The sequence below is a fragment of the Neodiprion lecontei genome, chromosome 3, assembly GCF_021901455.1.
Source record: "Neodiprion lecontei isolate iyNeoLeco1 chromosome 3, iyNeoLeco1.1, whole genome shotgun sequence".
NCBI lineage: Eukaryota > Metazoa > Arthropoda > Insecta > Hymenoptera > Diprionidae > Neodiprion > Neodiprion lecontei.
The window spans coordinates 17,660,848-17,678,141 of NC_060262.1; the positions used below are offsets into that span (position 1 = coordinate 17,660,848).

At 38.7% G+C, this 17,294-nt stretch overlaps 1 long non-coding RNA gene across 1 annotated transcript; it reads right to left on the bottom strand.

Moving 5' to 3' along the window:
- Positions 1-12,418: 12,418 nt before the first annotated feature.
- Positions 12,419-13,643, bottom strand: LOC124293502. Its single transcript, XR_006903356.1, has 2 exons — positions 13,528-13,643; positions 12,419-13,027 (listed from the first exon to the last, which is right to left on the bottom strand). It is a non-coding gene; the product is annotated as an uncharacterized LOC124293502 (long non-coding RNA).
- Between the last annotated feature and the right edge of the window lie 3,651 nt (positions 13,644-17,294).

The window sequence follows — 17,294 nt, forward strand, 5'->3', positions numbered from 1 at the left end:
ATCGCCAAGGATCCGGCCATATTCATGAGTTTTTGTTCTTGGGAAACGTACGTGTATCCGATGCTCCCATCAACAACGCGGCATATATGGTCAATCAAGACATCGACGCAGCTTGAGAAGCCGAGATATGTCGTTCTAGGATTTCAAACTGCAAGGAGAAACGAGCCGCTGAGAAATGCCAGCGTATTTGATCATTGTCGGATCAGAGATGTAAAACTCTTCCTCAACTCACAGTGCTATCCCTACGGAAATATGAATCTTGATCTATACAATAATCAATACGCCATTCTCTATGATATGTATGTTCGGTTTCAAATGACCTACTACAACAAAGAAGCTGAGCCTTTGCTATCGAACCGTGAATTCATAAACCGAGCCCCCCTTATCGCCATCGATTGCTCCAAGCAGAACGAAACATTGAAAACTGGACCTGTGGACATTCGATTGGAATTTGACTCTAGCATTGCGTTCCCCCCACACACTTCTGCCTACTGCATGATCTTGCATGACCGCATTGTTGAATATAATTCGATTAGTGGTACTGTAAAAAAATTGGTATAAGTCAATTTTGAGATAGGATGTTTAATTATTATTACTATTATTGTGTGAATAATGAAAATATGTGTAAGGTTATTTGCTCAATTTAAAATATGATGATCTATCACCATTTTTATGTATAAGCTGAAAACAGAATGTAATTGTTGATAAATAAAAAACATCTATTCAAAGCATCCAACCGCTATTATTTGAAAAGTTCACCCACCCCCACCCACGTGATAAATAAAACGATAGAAAATTTCTACCTATTAATGGAATATTCCTTTCTTTAAACTATTTGGGGATTTAACTTCAGGGTTATGGTGTACCGTATGACAAAGCTATGAAATAATGCTAATTATGCCATCAATAAACTGTGATTAATAAGTATTTTTCTTTCTTTTAACAGATGCTGCCTCCAACAATACATTCATATATATATTTATTTTACATTTATTTGAATAAATTATATTACTTAAAATTAGGTGTAACTGTAATTCGAAATATATATATATATATATATATAACTACAATAAATTCTATTAATATTTTTTCTGTTTTTCGAAAAGACTGAACGATTTCGTGCGAGACCCCGTGCACTCCTTGACATACCACTTCTTCAAACGCTGAACATTTTCGAAGGCGCAGTTGTATCCCGTTGAAGCGTTTCCATGATAATCACAGCACCAACCCGCCTCTTCCATATGTTTCAGTTTTTCCAGTGATGATGGTGAAATGTGTAAATCTTCCATGTTTATTACCTACTTGTTTTACCCCATCAAGGATCTTCGTCAGCCACCGTTTCTTCTCCTCACCTTTGACATATACATAGCATGCATATTTAACAGCCTTTGTTACAATTTTCTGCACCTCAGCATAAGGTTCGATTCCCGCATTCCATGGTATTCTGTGAAAATTTCGTGTTAGCCAAGCGTTAGTAGCTTTGTGTTCAGCTGGTAGATCTGCCCAAGCGTACGGCGGTTTGAAGAGAATGCGGCTCAAACCCGATGAGTTTATGTTTATGATGCAAAGTTCCTTGGGTATAAATTTATCGTCGAGGCCAATGAAACTTTGAATGTCCATGATCATCTCCATATTGCAAGTTGGAACAGTGCTTTTTGTTACGCTCAAATTGCTCATCTGTCACACAAAAATTCAAATTTGTTGTATTCGCCTCCTTGATATTTCATTCGTAGAATGCCCTTCATTATCGTCTTTTGCATCCCGTTGAATTGCACCACATCATTTTCCATGTGACTTACGATTCGGGGGGGTAAAAATATTCCGAATTGCTCATTTAGCGCGAGAAGAATACTCGTGCCGTACTTAGTATTTACACGTCTTACCCCCGTCACGTTGTACTCCTCCCCAGCCTCCAGATCTGACATTCTCTTAGTGGGTAGCGTTTCCAGGCGACAGACGAGGTTGATTTTATTTAGATCCATCACGTTCGATGTAGATTTTATAAATTTTACGTACTATGGATACTGAAGTTCACAATAGGAAAACTATGAGAACAACATAACGCGTTGAATGAGCTTGCGATTTATATACCAACCAACCACACTCTCCCCCCATAATAAATTCTTGAAAGTGAAAGTTTACAAATTATCATCAACATTCCCGGCCCATCTCATTGCGGTGTCGCCATCCGGTCAATTAACACAAAAGAATGTATTCGAAGTATGTGGAAAATATTATTTTTCGCCCTGGAGGTAAACTATTAGCGTGGAAGTTTACGGGTGACGGTGAAAAAATCAAAATGGTATGCTGAAAATATTTTTTTTCGTCCTGGGGGTAAACTATTAGCGTGAAAGTCTACGAATCATCAACAACATCCCCAGCCTATCTAATTGCGGTGTCGTTATCCGGTCAATTAACACAAAAGAATGTATTCGAAGTATGTGGAAAATATTATTTTCGCCCTGGGGGCAAACTATTAGCGTGAAAGTTTACGGATGACGGTGAAAAAATCAAAATGGCTGCTCATCCGACTAAGCAAAAATCAAAATAGCTGCTATCAAAATGGCCGCTCCTCACACGGCAAAATCGAGCGATTATACTGGTGACGTCATGTATGTTAACCGCCGGTAGCAAGATCATGGGTATTTTTTGATTTAGAACTCTCATATCCTATCTACTCCGGTACAATATCTTGTACGTTAAGCTAAATGTATTATTTTTTAAATAATTTCACGTATAATCAGCTTGATATCATTTATTATATTTTTTTGAAATGAAAGACACTGTTTTTTGACATAAAATACATTTTTTGAATATTTATCAACAGCTTTTTCGTCAAGAACCGACGCCAAATCAATTGCAAATTTAAAAAAGACTGCCATCTTTCCCCTTTGTAAAATTCATGAAGAACTTTGAATTTTTTTAAGCTTGGTCTATACAGTCTTTTTCAGGAATCAACGAAAATACTGTCCAAAATATGCTTGTGAAAAGTGTTAGAAATTTTGAACTATTTTTAGTCCAAAAATCATTGTTCTCACATTTGTTGAATTGAATTTTTCACGGCAAAAAATTCATAGTAGGTTTTTTTCGTATGTCCTATTCAATTCTTCAGTCTTTCAGCTTTCGAATGAAAAAAAAACGTGATTTGAAGTGCTGCGGTGTGCGTGATCCCTCTTTGGGTTATTTATTTTGTACAGGTAGTATAGGGTCCTACAGTTGAATCATACTTCAGACGCGCTGGGTCGAGATTCTAAAAAAAAAAAAATTGTGATTGTGTTTTTCATCATGTACTGTCATAGAAAAAATTATAAAGCCAATCTGAGATATTGACGTAGAATCTTGATCGTGATGACATGGAATGCCTCGTGTATATGCATTCAGTATTTATCAAATTACCATATCCATGAGCTACAAATATTCTTTTTTAAAAGCTCAGATATCAATGCATCGTCTCGAATCGCTTCAAGATCTACAAAAACACTAGAACGATTTTTTTTCTTTTTCAGTACGCGATATTACTATTTGACAACCATAATCAATATCGGTGCAATGTCGAAAAATTAAATATCCAATGATGCCAGCGTGATAAAAAACAAGCGGATTTGGGCTGACTGTGAGCTAGCCTTTGAACTTCCCGTTATTTGTGCGAGAAATTAGTATATTTCGATACAAGAGGCCAAACGAGCGTTTTTTTACGAATTTGGAATCTGACATTATGCATTTCGCGAATCCGAGTTCAGATTTGTGATCAGCGACCCAAAGAACATGAATTTTTAAATTTTCATCAAACTCCGAATGTTTTAATTTTTTTCGAGCATATTTACTACGTGAAATCTTTATTTTACAAATGTGACTTCAGATATGTGATCAGCGACCCCAAACACCTTCGGATACCAATTTTTATGCAAATCCGTTCATCCGTTGCGAAGATGAAACCATTTTTATTTTATTTTTGTGAATTTGGTTTTTCAAATTGTTCTAAAACTACTAAACCAATCACAGCCAAAATCTAATCAGGTCTAAATCTGAAGAATCGATGTGCGTCGATTAAGACCAAGTTCATCAAAATCTAACTACTCGTTCTCGAGATATCGTCGGACAAAAAATTGATCACGCTCATACATACGTATTATACATACATACATACGTACATACATACATACACACACAGACGTCCATTTTAAAATGATTGGAGGTGATTCTCCGGACCTCAAAACGTGGAGATCTAGTGAGAACTCAACTTTTCATTTTCGGGGTGATTACAATAACTTTCTATTTTCTCTGACATCAGAGAAACGGGAGGTTAGAAAAAACGTGTTTCCGTAGTGCGGAATTCTTTAGCCATTTTTTGACATGCGATTAATCGATTATTGCTTGTTTTTGCCAAGTTAAGAACATCATGGAATCGATACGTTTTTAAGACGGTCCCAGACACGTCGCGAGTATCCACAAGTGCAATTATTCACGCTTATAGCCGTCGTCAAGTCTAACTTCCCAAAGTACTCGTGGATACTTGTACTTACTTGGATTTGGGTATAGCCACGAAATTATTCGCCTGTCCTCGACCGTCCTACAGACAAGCATACGAAAAGGATGGCGAGGATTACCGAGTGGTCTGGAAGTTCATCGACGAGTCCGACGATGACTAAAATTTTCCTTTGACTCGCGACAATTTACCGACAGCTATCGGGAAAAGGCCGAGTACGAGCACGAGTATGGACGAGTGTCGAAACTCTCCGAGTACTCGCTCCCACACAACTACTTTATGCGAATCGACTCCATGTTTGGGTATAAGTTTCTGCGAATTTGAATAAAAATAAAATAAATCGCAAATGGGGTGAATGTTTAGCGAGAAATTTCAACTCACTAATGCTGCCTCTGTAGTTTGTTCCTGTCGGTTCCTGTAGAACAAGAAAATTTTTCATATCTGTAGTGAAAAAAGTTCACTGTTCCTATCACCTGTTTTAAAAGAGGCTGCTGAAGACATTTCAGTAATGCATACTGTTTGATTGGTGCAGTCTCACACTGATATATATTGGTGTACCGTTGTTACGTTGAAAAGAACTTCGATGATCTTCTCGTATTGATTTCTCCTTCAGCCTTTCTCAATCTGGAATTGTGTCGTTGTGGTTCATGCCTACTATCACTATGTATGGTTGAAATAATTTTTTTACACGAAATTTTGATTCGAATACACATTTATTAACTATAAGAGGTTCTTTCAATCGATTTTCAAGGTTCAATTTGACAATGGTGTTATTCACTTACGTGATTCACTAATGGAATCACGTTAGTTATGTTAAGTTTTGAAGTTTTTGAATATGATCGTTTTATAATTCAGAATGATCTGCACTGCTAGTAACTTGAATGTGGTCTGTCATGTCTGAAGTCTTAATCGGTTCTGAGTTTTATTTAGTTCCGTTCTCTCTGGTGTCTAAAATGATTCTCTTTTGCATCAGTGTGATTCGAAAATGATCTTCAATAGTGGGAGGTTTTGGAAAGACTTCTGATTGGTCTTAAGCCATGTTAGTGCAAGACGATTGGTCTTAAAGAGGCCAATTGGCGCAGTGTGGGCAAGATATTTAGTCGCAAGAATGCTTTTCCGCGTTCTGAAAACGACATTTTGAATCTGAGTTTGTGAATTTCGATTATAAGCCATGCGGTTCATGTGTGGGATTATATTGAAAATATAACGTTAAAAATGAAAAAGATATACATATATATTATATACAGCATAGCATTACACGAATGTAAGCTTGCTTGTGAAATAACGGATGGTATGTTGTACCCAGATCGTCGGTGCAAAACCATTGCTCGCTAAGATGGTAAATGTATCTAGATCTATATGGGTATTACAACTATGGTATGAGCCTGTAAAGCTCTCTAATGGTAATTACACGTCGGTAAGTTACGGTACAAAGAACGTACGGCCGTAATTATCGGCTGGGACATAACATTGGATACAAACGTGTACAGTAATTAAATAATATTTTTTTTTTATCAAAAATAGAATTCCTCCTTAGTGATTTAACGATTATTCAGAGTCGATGCACTTTTTATCGGAAGCATCGATTCGTAGAATCGTATGAATGAAAATGTATTGATTCTTAAAGTCCATTCTTTGTATTTTCATCACTATGCCACGATATACGTGACATGAGTGAAGTGATGCTACAAAAACAAACTAGTCATAGATAATAACTGTGACGTGGATTTTTCCCGATCCGCGGTCACTCGGACAAAATGACCGAGAACTTACCGCGTGCACAATAAATCGGCGTCCGCGAGGTATCCTGGACCTAAAACAATATCGCGAAATTTGTTGGACGCCTGGCGTGATCAACACGCCTCGAAATCGGTAATGCGATATACCGCGACCACATACTCGGCAGCTCAGTACCGCGGAGAGGGGAGGGGTAATTTTTGGGTAGAGAGAGATACGACACACGTACGCCAACACGTTATTTTACAAAGCAATAATAAAATTAAAATAATATATTTCCAGCCAGCGATAATACAAAACAAAAGAAATGATACCTCAAAAGTCGCTCTTCGCGATTCCAAATACAAATACTCAGATTAAACAAAAAAAAAAAAAGAACAAAAAAAAATTAATAGATCTAGAAGACCTCTCCGGAATGGCGCTAATCACCAACTTAATAATAAACTCCTCGACGACAACGGAACCGAAATCCCGACCGACGCTGTCCGCGATCGGTAATCTCTCTATCTAATAAAAAAGTTTCAAACAAATGAACGTAGAAAAAGATTATAATAACAATAGTAAAAAAAGATTATAATAACAATAGTAAAAAAAGATTATAATAACAATAGTATACGCATGAAGTTGGCGGTGGGGTGAGATCCCGAAAACAAAACAAAAAGCATCTAGCAAACCCTTTGACAGCTGTCATCGGCTGTTTATGACAGTCTTTGACAAATATCTTTATAGGTATCTGTTTCTGACGCGCAAAAAATGAACATGCAAACGAAAATTATCAAGATGATTCCCGACAGGAATTGTCTTTTTCGCGCGTTGGCGTATTGTGTATACGGCACTCAAGATCGACACGCAGAGGTGAGACTGAGTATCGTTTCAAATATAGTGGATAATTGGTCTACATTTGCGGGTTTTATTACAGGTAATGAGTCAAACGGTGCTGTGATTAGGTGACCTGGTGATTACAAATCACATATGAATAAAAATGCAATATATGCAGCTGCGGATATTTTTAAGATATGTTTAATCGTGTATCGCGAAGAACAAATTCATCCACACCGGAACGGATCACAAAATGGAACACAATTCTCGCTACTCTTCACCGGCGACGGAGACAGTGGACACTTTGATGTCTTGCAGAACCAAAATAAAATTCAGATAGTGAGTAATAAGTATGAAAAGTAACAATCAAATAATAGTAAATCTAAATATATCACCAAACAGTCAAAAGGACAGCCAGGATTTACGATGACAATGGAGAAAGGAGGAGTTTCAAGCAGCAGACAAGGCGATGAAGATGGTGAATGGTCGGAAGTATCACAAAAGAAAGAGGAAAATAAAATTGTAAGTGCGAAGAACCAAATAAGCCATAGAATAATATCCATCAAATATTCGTATAACCAGGAAAGAGAACGACCATGATCGATGTTGACCACAAGAGAAAGAGGTGATTTACGGAGTGAACAGCAACATAAATATAGAGAAAAAAATAATGTAAAGAAGGTGATTTTGGAGAATAACGGGCAGAGCGGTAGCAAAAATAATTCAGCAAGTCAAGGAGATAGATAGATATCAATAGAGAAGGAACACCAATTTTCAACCAACGAATGGAAGCTTAGATTGATAAAAAAAAAGAAAAGTAAGCACAGAAGGAATTGAAGTGGACAGCAAGTGCAGACCTGTCATCAAATCAACATGAAGGAATTCGCCTGTCTACTAGACAATGCGTAAGGAAATAGTGAGGCGCGAAGCGCCGAACAACGAGGCGCGCAGCGCCGAGTGCCCGAGGCGCGTAGCGCCGAGATGGGGTTGGCGCGCGAAGCGCGCAGGGGCGAAGCCCCTAGTAAATCAAAAAAAAATTACTTATGCCTACGGGCGTTAATCGCCACCTTATTACTAACCAATAATGCAAAAGCCCAAACGAAAAAGGGGCTCGCCGCGTTACCCGCGACTGTCCTCTACAAAAAAAAAAATTCTTATCAACACGCACCCGAGCTCAACTTTCTCCGTGACGTCGGGACGCGGTTCGCGAATTCGAACGCTCCCCTTTCGACGGCTCGCGACCTACACGAGAAATGATATTTTATCGTACTGATTTGACGTGACCCCGTGTAACGGAATTTGGTTACACTCAAATTCGAGACAATAGTGCCTCGGCTCAACACGTGGCTCGACTCGACCTCGATCACTCGAAATTGGCTCTACTTTATCACGCGCAACTCAGGCTACGGTCACCAAATGAATCGGCAAACGAATTTCGAGGATTTCTCGACAAGCAAATTACAAACGGGTATCCTTTCTCGGACAAGCCCTCGCTCAATCGCTCTCAAAATTCGATCGCGAGGATATCAGCAACGCTTACCGCTCCACATCCACCTCACGAAGCTTCCAACTTCCTCATGTCGGTGCCCGTCCATCGTGCCTCGCAACCCAACGAACTTTTTCGCGCAACTACTGAAATCCCTTAATTACTCAAGCGCAACGTCACCTCCCTGCTCGATCGCCAGAACTAGAGTGATCTCTCATGGTCGATCGGCCGCAACGCCGGTCTCGTCCTTCGCGACGTCCTTACCCTAAGAATGCGCTACAATCGATCTGTCATCGATTTTGGAGATTGCGCAGCCCGACGCGCACCTGTCGTCGCTACGCGGCGCAGAACTTAACGCTGGATCGCGATGTCGTCTTCCGCGCAGCTCTACGGTGTCCGGGGGTTGGGCGGGGTGGTGCTCCCTCGTCGCTAGCTGGTCCCTCACGATTGCCTCGGTCGGGTGTAGGCGGGATGAGCGGGGAGGCTGCGGCGCGCCGGCCGCCAGCGGGAATCGCTTCCGCCTTGGACTCCCGCGCTGCAGTGATCTGCGTTGTCGCTCCCTCCGCAGCCTCGGTATCCTTCCCGCGAGATCTCCGCGGTTTCGCCTTGCCTTGAAATATCTTAGGCGTCGAAGTCGGTCGCTGGCTTGTGGCCGGTGTACTCAAAAAAAAAAAAAGAAAAACAAAAGCCTGCAATATCTTATTCGTAATTCGCTATTTCGTCCCTGTCGAAGCCCGGATGCGTGACTCCAGTTCTGGCGCTCTCTGTGATTATCTCGCGACTCGATTTCCGAAACCCTAATTCCTGGATTCCCCCCGAAGTTCAGGGAGTACCTTGTAACGGGCAGGCCTAACCGAAATGCCACGTTACATAACATATAACCGGGGTAGCCGTTTTTCTAGTTCTAATAGTCATCGTCAATAAAACTTTAAAACTTACGTAATTGAGATTCCAATTTTTCTAATTCACAATCCTTTCAATTTTTATTATTTCAGGTAAAAATTTTGCACAGTTTAGTTGATAAGATGGCAATTATAATCGGTGAAAAATAAAATTAATCAGTGTAAATCGATAAGCCAGCGTTTTCTGTCTCTGGAACTCCCCACTATGTCAGCTCGGGCTAATAGACTCGTCGCAGCGTTCCCAGTGCGCTCGATTGTGTATTTAAATCTGAGCGCGCGGCTGCATTCCACACATTTCAGTTCAGCGGTTGGAACGAGCAGGACCTTCAGTACAGCAGCAGCAGCTTGAGTAAGGCGTTACTTTATCTATTGAACTTGTACAGCACTTCTATTCGCACATCTTGACCAATCAGCCCTTTTCAGCACCACGCAGATTTTTTTCTCTAGCTTCTCGCGAATCTATCGAGCGTCCAAAGCCCGCATAACACTGAGGGACGTCAAGGTCAGGGGTACCGCCGATCCGTCTCAGCATGGAGACTAGCAGTCCAGGAGGATAAAATTAAGTTCTATTCTGGAATAAGGTAGGTTAACCGATTTTTTTTATAGGTTCAATTAGAGACGGACGAACATATTTTCCACCATGCCCCAAAAAGTTAGGTCCGGGTTTGTCCGTAGCGATTGTTTAAACTTTTGAGACCCCACATTTTGTTAAATAACGTCTTTGTTATGGCTCATACACGAAAACTGTTCAAACAAAAGTTGTTCGTCTCATCATTCTCGATAAAAAAAGCTGTCGTGAGATAAATTTCCTCTATTTGTTTAGTTGCAAAATGCAAATTGCAGTGGAAAAAAAAATTTACATTTCTTGTTATAAATTGATGAATAAACAACGTGTGGCTTTGAAACTCATGGTACAGGTGATATGAAGTGTCTTCAAAATTATCTTGCAAGGCTTTTTTGGCTGTGTTATATAGTTAAGCGACAATCCGCGACAAGCCAAAATCCGTATATCGTCTGCCCTTACTTATGTGATTAGCCTACGGGTTGCCAAAAAATCATGGAGTCAGTTCGTTACTAGTATTTTCCATGAATGAAAAAAAAATTTTTTAATACTCGAAAATCTCAATTTTTGGATGACTTGAAATTTTTTGCTTTTAAACAAATAGAGATATCTCCGAGAATATTCATATTACTGTAAATATTATGATGGATTGTACTTGCCCTTCATTTTGCGAGTAATTTAAAAAAAAAACATGGATATCTTGATTAGAACCGGAGATAACGGTGTTTAAGTGTTATTTTGTTTATTTTTGTTGTAATTAATATTGAGGGGGAAGAAAAATATCAACTATCTCTCAACACCACAAGGCATCACCATGAAATTTTTCAAATCTCTAGGTGCGTTGTATCTGGTAAAAAAAAATTGCTCAACGTTCATCGAGCGACGTTAGTCGGAGGAATGAAGCCGGGCGGCGTGGTTGGGGGGCTCGAGGCTTCGCGCGCCCGGCTGTTCTCACCGCTTAATTAACAACCCAATAACTCCGTTTATAATTATCGTACATTTTTTTTTTATGGAACTTTGCTATTTTTTTCTCAACAATTCGAATCTATAATTAGATTTTTAATATGTATAATATTTTTATTTCTTTTGGATTTTAGTCATATTCTTAGGAAATATTGCTATAAATAACTTTAGATGTATAATATCTGTGAATCTTAAGGTAAAATAAAATTAGGAAACATTGCGGCATAGGTGAAAATATGTTCGTCCGTCTCTAATGAACCTATAAAAAAATCGGCTAACCTACGTTATTCCAGAATAGAAGTCAGTCGATTTTATAGCTTATTCGTCTGGACTATAGACGTAAGGAGGCCGAACGCATATGGCGGAATCGTCGAAAAGTGGATCTTCAAAGTGATGAAAGATCTTGTAGTTCGGAATGTATCCGCAAGCGATACCAGCGCCTGGTTACGCTGACGGAGGCCGCAGTGGTAGCGCTGCCAGGCGGGTACAATCCGCGGATCGTTCATCACTTTCACAGTCCATTTTGCCAGCATTGCGTTCGGTCTCTTTACTTCTAGTCACCATGCGTCTCAGGATCAAGCATCGACAACTACGCACGACCACGAAGTAATACTAAGGAGACCAAACACCGCATGTAAGAGTTGGCTCATTTTATTCCATGAAAATGGCCAAGTCCGCAGAACGGAATAGCTACATGCTCGCGCATGGGCTGTTCGCAGTATAGCCGTGTCCTTTTCTTTCTCACTTAGAGCCCAATAAACATTGCTGGTAAATAAATCGTAAGAAATTCGTCGAAAAATAACGTTGTATATAGTTGAATAATCGTTCAGCACATACGTTTTTTCTCGTGAAAAATGTCCGCCCTGATATAGGTTTTTTCTACTGCGCTCATCAACGTTTTCTGTTAGTGATTATGATCCGGATATTCCACGGTTGAAGTAAACGTCGAAATTACGGTTTTCAGAAACGTAATGAAACAAGTATGAAAGAACGCAATTTAAATGTTAACGTAGACGTTTAATATATACCTGTTATAGCCACCATTTTTCGTGGTTCAAACACGTTTAATAAGCGTGTTCATTGGAAAATTTTTTTCATAATAATACACGTACTTAATGTGTGTTGATTTAACGTAAAAACGATATCCGTAAACAATTATTATACGTTTAATTGAATACACTTAATCGAATATCACGCGGTTCCGATAAACGTGTAACAACCAACTTGAGAATATGTTTTCGGTATAATTTTTCATGTACTATATTAATACACAAGCTGTTAAAAGCTTCTTGTATGGTCAATATGGACTTATCTCAGGGGTTAGATGATACAGCAACGCTCACATTCTTAGCTATTTCAGTAATGGTAACTTGCACCAATTAAATGATATTAATTATTTTACATCCACACCTATGTATTCTTATGAGAAATACAGGACAACTAAATGAGATAAAGCACACACCTTTGCGAAACATGATATATATTTATTATAAGGTACTTTCATCCAAGGCAACAATGACAATAGTTACATTGCACACGTATCGAAATATCCGCTTTAACAATGTATCCGAAACATAACAGTAGTTTTTTATATACCAGTTTGTCTGTATCGTTGATGCGGACATTTTATTATGCCAACGATGTAACTGTGTGAATGTTGACTGGGATGTATAAATAAACATACAGTCTTTTACATATACGCATACCTCAATTGTACAGATGTACTCACAAGAGTATAGAAGTATAGCAAATAGTAAAATTAAGTGAACATGAACAAACAAAAACTTATATCCGATACAAGAGGTTTGATAACAAATAAAACATGAAACAAAATAATCATACAATGATTATACCCTAACGAGGAAAATTGTTAACTTTCATCTCGGGACTAGGTAAAAAATCACAATCCTGACAAAGTAAAATAATAAAAAGTATTGGCACATTATTTCAAAAAAGAACACAGACGCTATAGAAAGCGTTGTCTAGGTACGCAGTACGCATAAGTTTTAATTATTATTCGACCGCAGCTGGAGCATTCACTTCCTCGATATCACTGCTAATCCGTCAAATACCTGAAAATACATAGTATTTAACACCTGTATTCTAGGTAGAATAATCTTTATGTGCCATTTCAACGTTCTCTCAACGTGTCTTGACAGGTCTATTATATATCATTTCAACCACTGTGTGTTTATTGGGAAAAGATGCAGCCACTAAATGATCGTTCATTCGTACATGATACGTATGTGTTAGCGATCTATTTCACTGGATAACCTTATAAAAGAAAAACGATGCCTGCACAAGTAAGAATGAAGCTAACAATAAATATCTGCGGCTTCTATTTGCAATCAGTATATATTCCATACCATAGACATGCTTCTTATAGCATTATCTACAAGCAATTCTATTGTGCCGACATCCTTTCGGCGACGTTCAAAAGCAAGTACGACGCAATCACAAAGTATTTGTTTCTTCTTTTTATTGTCAGGTTATTTACGCCTGTATTGTCATTTTCGTCTGTATTGAATCATCGTGATAAATTTTTCCAAATAGAAAATACATTTGTACTTACCAGCTTATGAAGGCTCACATAAACACGGACGTGCACTGACCTCGGAAGTTGGTCAAATTAGACTGATTCACTGATCGCGTGAGCTGAGAGCCTTCGCGAACGGTGGGGGGGGGGGCATTCTGACGCGTCGTCCTCGGCTCTCAGCGTGCAGGAACCGTACGAGTTACAACACGCTGACCTAGCGAGCCAATCAGAGGCAGAAGAAGAGGCGCGAGTATTTCACGCTCGGACATTCTCGATTCTTCGCGACCGCTTGTCGTTTGATACATGCGCTCATTATACGTATATGTAACATCCATGGTACACGAGCTTCATCTACGGCCACTCGCTTTCCTAGCATGGGTTATTCCAATATATACATTATGGTATAGGAAAACGTATGTTTTACAATTAATAAAGACGCCGCGAAGGGATGCACTTATATGCTCAACTACGTAATTTCTTGGTGACCTTTGTAAAAAAATCTGTTCATCGATTTTTCAACTTTTTTTCCTATGTTAGGGAATTAACAATAACACAAGGAAAAGAATTTGAAAAAATGGAGGTAACATATTGTTCTACTTTACAATATTACGTAGAATAAAATTATCACTTCTAGTGTTATGTCACCTGAATTTTTTCATATTTTTGATGATACTTACTAGTTTATCGAATGAAAAAAAAGATTGGAAATCGAATGACCAGTTGTTTACAAAATTTAAGGTAATCAGAAAAACGTGCTGAGGAGGATAACAAAACGTTGAATTTTAGTCACTGCTAACATGAGAAAAACTTGAATATAATGATTATAGTTCCAAATTCAAACATCGCAATATGTAAGTAAATGATGTAAAAGTTGATTCCTGCCCTCACTATGTTGAAAAGGGTAGTATTCTTGGATATGAAGGTCAGAAAGGTACGAAACAAATCTTGTTTACGTTTCGGCCCGAGTAGGTATATAATTCTGTGTATCGATATGACAAGTCTATGTACGACGTAATTTTCACGTATTACATGTGATCAGTAGATCAAAAGTGTATTGACTTAATTATTAAACAATTAATGAGAACATATTGGCAAGGTATGGTAACTATACGAAACGTTAAACTTGTGTTACTGGTGAAGGAATAAAATATGTATATTAGCTGTTCATGAGACTAGAAATATAATGGATTTTACCACACGTTTATACTACGGATCTCGCTTACCACAATAAAACGTTGATGATGGAACGCAGAAATTTTGTATTTTAATACCTACAAATATACCGATTTTTAACGAATTTAAATTGACAATTGAGCTAGTAAACAAAACGTTGATTATTAGTCTAGAAACCGTTGTTTAAATGTTGTAGAAAAGCAGTGAATTAAACGTTAAACTTGTGTTACCGGTGAAGGAATAAAACATGTATATTAACTGTTCATAAGACTAGAAATATAAACGGTTTTACCACACGTTTATACTACGAATCTCGCTTACCACAACAAAACGTTGACGATGAAACGTAGAAAATTTGTATTTTAATATCTATAAATATACCGGTTTTTAACGAATTTAAATTAGCAATTGAACTAGTAAACAAAACGTTGATTATTAGTCTAGAAACCGTTGTTTAAATGTACGTGTAATGAAAATCGTATAATATTTGTGGAGAGACAACGATTAATATTTTACTGAAAAATTACCGTATATCGAACACGGTAATATTTTCTACCTATACCATAATTATACGACCTTAACGTTTCTTCAACCACATTTTAACCGGCTCATGTTTACTGGGAGTGCGAGTGAAAGATTCTTATTTAACGACGTGAAGAATTTTAAATTTTAGTGAAGTGACGCTATGTTATGAGTTGAAAGTTATAACGAGTTATAGAACTTGGAATCTTTATGATGTTTTAATAACTTGGCCTCAAGACACTGCCGCGTCTCATCTTGACCCTCTGATTTTTACAGGAATAATAAAATGCGACCGCATGGATGTTTTCTGTTTTCCTCACGTAACTGACAATCATGCACCATAACCTCGCTATACGCAGTCTATGATGCTTACATATATATGCATGGAGCTCTCTGACTCGTACTCTCAGTGAGAAAGAAAAGGACATGGCTATACTGCGAACAGCGCATGCGCGAGCATGTAGCTATTCCGTTCTGCGGACTTGGCCATTTTCATGCAATAAAACGAGCCAACTTTTGAACCCAGCTTCGTTTGAGTTCGGTCTCCTTAGTATTACTTTCTGCTCACGACTTCCTGGTCTCTATGACCGTTAGGAAGGCGATCGTCGCTCCAGTACCTGCCGTGGCTGTTGATGGAAATAACTTTCGAAGCTCAAACTCGGCAGCATTTTCGCCGTGATCATCGCTCGCCCGGACCCAAAGATATAGAAGGGGAAGTTTACGGCTTTACGGAATCGGACGATCATTAGCAGAAGAGCGCCCAGCGTTTTTTACCGTCGGGCCCGAATGTCTACTCTTGACTTTCAAGTCTACCGAACCGTGGCAGTATCATAAGTGGCCGCACCTAGTTCTCAGTTTCTGTACAGGCCAGATAGCGGTTTTTTCAGTCATCAACTCCGTCGGGATAAGCAAGTCTGTTGAATGAACAAGCCCCGGCCCTTTTCAGGACCACAAAAATTCGAAAAAAATCATGAAAGTACCAACCGCAATGTTGATTTGCGTGTTCTTGCAATACCGCTCTTCCGCAAGGGTAGCCATAGTATTGTACTCTTCGTGAGTCCGTTATTCCCTGTGCGAAAATTAAATAATCATCCCCAAACAATGTCGGCATATGATGAGAATCTTATTACACAGTCCTGTCTGGCAATGTTAACATTTGGCGGCAAGGCCCATGGATTTATAGTTATGGCCGTACCTCACATACATAACAATAAAAAAATTCGGCCCTTTTCGTCAAAAGAATACGTAATTTATTTCAACTATTACCAGCATTTATGTAACATCGATGTGAAAATGTCACCGATTATGCAATTCCAGACCAGATATAGTGTTCTTGCAATTAGTAATGATTCAATCGCCTGACTAACAAAATAGGATTTCCTTCTGACATTCAACGGAAAACTAATAGAGAGGCGTTTGCTACAAAAGCGATTATAAAAAAAACCTTCTTTTAATCTATCAGTAAGATGGATAGTATCAAAAGTTCTCATGGACGCAAGTCACAAAAATCAGTAGTTTCCGAGATACTGGCTTCGGAAGAAAGGTGTCTAGATTTTTTGATGTCTTTGGATTTCGTGATTTTCATGAATTACAAAGCTTCAAGGGGATTTGAAGTCAAACAAATCACTCAAAAAACTTGACGGTTGATTCTCAAAGATAGGCAGGAAGCTGTGATTCATTCGATCCAAGAACTCGCTGGTTTACTGGAAGGAAGTGCAATGTTAGATCTCGCGTGAAGAACGAGACCCTCCGACTTCCGCAATAATCGACCTGTCGTGTTCTTCACGCGTCTGCGGAGTCTCTGTGAATCAATTGTGCAGTTCTTGAGTGATATATTCGATTTCAAGTCCCCCTTGAAGCTTTGTAATGGGTAAAAGTCGCGTAATCCATAGATATCAAAAAATCCATACACCCGCCTACCGAATCCTGTATCTCGGAAACTACTGATTTTTGGGACTTGTGTCCATGAGAAATTTTGATTGCGCGGATATGTACTACGTAATACACTGACAATCCATTCAATCTGATCAGGAGCCAATTTCTATAAGGATCCTGCGGTATCCTTTATTACAAAATATATTCTGATTTGAAATAATATCCCAGATGTA